The 4,741-nt window shown below is 52.2% G+C and overlaps 1 pseudogene; it reads left to right on the forward strand.

Moving 5' to 3' along the window:
- Positions 1 to 2,097: 2,097 nt before the first annotated feature.
- On the forward strand, positions 2,098 to 4,537 carry LOC103597203 (annotated as a pseudogene).
- The last annotated feature ends 204 nt before the right edge of the window (positions 4,538 to 4,741 follow it).

Below are 4,741 nucleotides of genomic sequence, written 5' to 3' on the forward strand. Positions count from 1 at the left end.
GGGGGCAACGCCGAGGGTTGCGATCCCGTTGCCGGTCCCCGGTCCGGTATGGGGGCAACACTGAGGGTTGCGATCCGTTGCCAGACACGGAAAAAAGATAAAAGACAAAAAAAAAAACAAAAAAACACTAGGTTTGTCTTTGTCTTGCGCCCTCATTCACACTCTCCCCAGCTGTCTTGATACCTGCCTACACACCTGTCATCTTCTTTCCCATAGTTTTCATGTCCTCGTTCTTCCGCTTTCTGGGAGTGCTCCACAAGCTCGTCTTCCACATTGCTGGTTTAATAGAGCATAGTAGGTCAAATTTGCTCTGTACTGACACAGTCTAATTTTTCTCCAACATTTTACTGTAAAAAATTACCAAGCAAAAAATTGAAAGAATCATATGATCATCACCTAGATTCAATAATTGTTAGTATTTTGCATTTTATTTATTTGTGTATATATGTATACTTAAAATGCTGAACCATTTGAAAATAAGTTGAAAATATTATAACAGACCCCCTTTAAGGACTTCAGCATGCACCTCTGAAAAGGAAGGACACTCTTGTTTGTAACCTCAGTATCATGATCACACCTAGAAACTTAATAATTGCTGAATATCTAAATCTAGTCCATATTCAAACTTGCTCAATTATCCCCCAAGTGTCTTTTTTCCCCAAATCAGTAGATCATCCACGTTACTATGTTGCTTTCTGCTGTTCTGCCTCTCTAGCCTCTTTATCCGGAACAGTCCTCCCCCACCCCACCACCATCACGCTTCATTTACGGTGCCAAGTTTAGACTCTCCCACATCCTGGATTTGTCTGATTGTTTCCTTTTGGTGTGTTTAGCTTGTTCCTCCGTCCCTGCATTTGCTATGAAGCGGGATCCAGGTTAGGTGTAATTAGATTCTGCTTAAACTTTTTTGGCAAGAATACTTCATGGTGATACTCTGTTCTTCGCGCTGCCCCATGTTCCAGTGTTAATGCTGCTCAGTTTGACCGTGGGGGTAACGTCGTAACAGTCAGACTCCCTGTTGTGAAGCTCTACTTCCCTGTTGAGATTCGCAGGCTATCTGTGGGCACCAATGTGAATGTTAAATCTGGTATTGCATGTTTAATTTCCCTGTAACATTTTCTTATTTTTTTCTTCATATAATGCTATCTGCTGTCTTCTCATCACTGATCGTTTTCTCTTTTGCTCTGCTTTATGAAGGCTCTATCGTTTTCTATCCTTTAGAGAATGCCAACTCCTGTTCTCAGTTTTCCCTTTGGTTTCTGCAGAAAATCACTTGCAGAGAGATCTGGGCGTTCTCTAAGTCTGCAGGATGATGGTCCCGTCCCCATATTTGACAGTTTGTTGTCATAGGTCCGGTCTTGGGTTTTGGTTTACTCCTCAAAGCAGACCTGGTGCTGACCAGATCTACCTAGACCCAGTGTGTGTCCACAGATGAGTGTGGCTCACTGTGGCAACTCACTCTTTGTTCACTTAGCTACTTGTCAAATTCCCTTTCCAGATCCACCTCTGGACGAGTCGGGGACAGAGCTCCCAGCCCCATGCCCACATCTCATGGGCTGCCATCTCCTCCTTTCTGCTGGACTGAAACGGCCCCTTCGAGCCAGCCTGCTGGGTTCTCCAACAGACTGAGGCACGCTCATCAGAGTTCTCTGACACCAGGTTCCCACCTCTCTCTGCCTGCCTCACTGGCTTTGGGAGTAGCGTTCTCCAAGCAGAGAGGTGATAAGGAGGGACAAGGGGCTGGGGGTGGTGAAGGAGCACAGTTATTCACCCACTTCTATAAGCAGCTGCTCTGTGGCCTGACCGTCTGGTTTTCTGGCCAATATAGATTTTGTGTTTGGGACTCAAGACCAGGCAGTGGGAGGATGGCCGGTTGGCTCGTTGGTTAGAGTACAGTGTTGATAACACCAAGGTCAAGGGTTCGGATCCCCTTACCAGCCAGCTGCCAAGAAAAACCAAAACAAACAAAAACCCCACAAAAACCAGTTCTTCTGCCGTCGTGGCCACCACATGACTCTCCTTGCTTGGATCTGCCTGGGAGAATCCACCGCCATCTGCCCCCATGGCGAACCTCACATAGACCAGATCTGGGTCACCATGGACAGGAAGGCCAACATCCGCAACATGTCTGTCATTGTCCATGTAGACCACGGCAAGTCCATGGCACAGACTCCTTGGAGTGCATGCCCGGCACCATCACTGCTGCCCCGGCCGGGAGACCTGCCTCACTGGTGCCTGCAAGGACGAGCAGAAGTGCTGCATCAGCATCAAGTCAACCGCCATCTCCCTCTTCTAGGAGCTCTTGGAGAACGACTTGAACTTCATCAAGCAGAGCAAGCATGGCTCCAGCTGCCTCATCATGTCATTGACTCCCCGGGCACGTGGACTTCTCCTTGGAGGTGATGGCTGCCCTCTGCATCACCGATGGTGCTTTGGTGGAGGTGGACTGCGTGTCAGGCATGTGTGTACAGACGGAGACAGTGCTGTGGCAGGCCATCACCGAGTGCATCAGGCCCATGCCGATGATGAACAAGGTGGACCGTGCCCTGCTCACACTGCCTGAGGAGCTGCACCAGACCTTCCAGAACATCGTGGAGAAAGTCAGCACCATCATCTCCACCTACAGCAAGGGCAAGAGTGAGCAACACCATGATGGACCCCCTCCTGGGCACTGTGGGCTTCGGGTCCCACCTCCACGGGTGAACCTTCACCCTGAAGCAGTTTACGGAGATGTATGCAGCCAAATTTGCTGCCAAGGGCAAGGGCCAGCAGGACATGATGAAGAAGCTATGGGGCAGCTGAAGAAGCTTTGACCCAGCCAAGGGCAAATGTGGCAAGTCAGCCACCAGCCCTGATGGGAAGAAGCTGCCTCAGACCTCCCACCAGCTCATCCTGGACCCCATCTTCAAGGTGTTTGATGCAATCATGGATTTCAAGAAAGGGGAGGTGGCAAAACTGAAAAACTGGACATCAAGTTGGATGGTGAGGACAAGGATAAAAAGGGCAAGCCACTTCTGAAACCGCTTCTGTGATGCGCCACTGGAGATGCCCTGCTGCGGGTGACCACCATTCACCTGCCTCCCCTGTGACAGCCCAGAAGTACCACTGTGAGCTCCTGTATGAGGGGCCCCCGGATGGTGAGGCTGCCATAGGCATTAAAAGCTGTGACCCCAAAGACCCCCCTATGATGTACATTTCCAAAATGGTGCCAGCCTCCAACAAGATTGGTTCTGTGCCTTCGGACATGTCTTCTCGGGGCTGGTGTCCACCAGCCTGAAGGTCAGGATCATGGGCCCCAACTAGACTCCTGAGAAGAAAGACCTCTACCTGAAGCCAACCCGGAGAACAATCCCGATGATGGGCCAGTACATGGAGGACGTGCCTTGTGGGAACATCGTGGGCCTGGTGAGTGTGGACCAGTCCTGGTGAAGACTGGCACCATCACCACCTTTGAGGACACCCAGCCCCAACATGAGGGTGATGACATTCAGCATCAGCCCTGTCATCAGGGTCACCATTGAGGCCAAGAACCCAGCTGACTTGTTCAAGCTGGTGGAGGGGCTGAAGCAGTTGGCCAGGTCAGACCCTATGGGGCAGTGCATCATCAAGGAGTTGGGAGAGCACACCGTCACGGGTGCTGGCAAGCTTCACCTGGAGATCTGCCTCAAGGACCCGGAGGAGGACCACACCAGCATCCCCATCAAGAAATCTGACCCCGTGGTCTCTACCATGAGAGGTCAGCTTCTTAGCTGCTCTGTCCAACCTAGTCCCCCCAAAAGCACAACCAGCTGTACATGAAGGCACACAGCTTGTTCCTGATGGCCTGGCCGAGCACATTGACAAGGCCTGGCTCAAGCACAGGCTGCTACCTTCTGGGAAGTACTAGTGGGATGTGGCCAGGCCTGCAAGATCTGGGGCTTTGAGCCTGAGAGCACCAGCTCCAACATCCTCACCAACATCTCAAGGGCGTGCAGTACCTCAGTGAGATCAAGGACAGTGTGGTGGCTGGCTTCTAGTGGGCCACCAAGGAGGGTGAGCTGTGCAAGGAGAACATGCGGGCATGTGCTTTGACGTGCACGAGATGAGGCTACAGGTGGGTGCCACCCTCTGCAGGGGCAGCCAGGTCATCCCCACGGCCAGCACTGCCTCTACACCAGCATGCCCACTACCTGCCTGCCTCATGGAGCCCATCTACATTGTGGAGATCCAGTGTCCCGGGCAGGTGGTCAGTGGCAATTATGGTGTCCTGAACTGGAAGCAGGGCCATGTCTTGGAGGAGTCCCAGGAGGCTGGCACCCCTATGTTTGTTGTGAAGGCCTACCTGCCCATCAGCAAATTCTTCAGCTTCTCTGCTGATCTGCAGTCCAACACAGGTGGCCAGGCCTTCCCCCAGTGCGTGTTCAGCCACTGGCAGGTCTTGCCCAGGGGCCCCTTTGATGACAGCAGCTGCCCCAGCCAGGTGGTGGCCAAGACCTGCAAGCACGATGGCCTGAAGGGGGGCACCCTGGCCCTCGACAGCTTCCTGGACAGATTGTAGGCAAGCCCACACAGCTCAGTCCCCCATCCTGGGTGGGACTCAGCACAGCCCCACACTCAGGTCAGCCACAGCGGCACATCCTCTCAGTCTCAAATGACCCCTCAAGACCATCCCCACAGTGAGCTCCGCCTGAGAGGTTTCTGGGACCCAATCTGTGCCATTGCTCAACATTAACACTTGATGCCTTTTCTTTTTATTTCCAGA

Source organism: Galeopterus variegatus, unplaced genomic scaffold (assembly GCF_000696425.1).
Source record: "Galeopterus variegatus unplaced genomic scaffold, G_variegatus-3.0.2 Scaffold2235, whole genome shotgun sequence".
Taxonomy (NCBI): domain Eukaryota; kingdom Metazoa; phylum Chordata; class Mammalia; order Dermoptera; family Cynocephalidae; genus Galeopterus; species Galeopterus variegatus.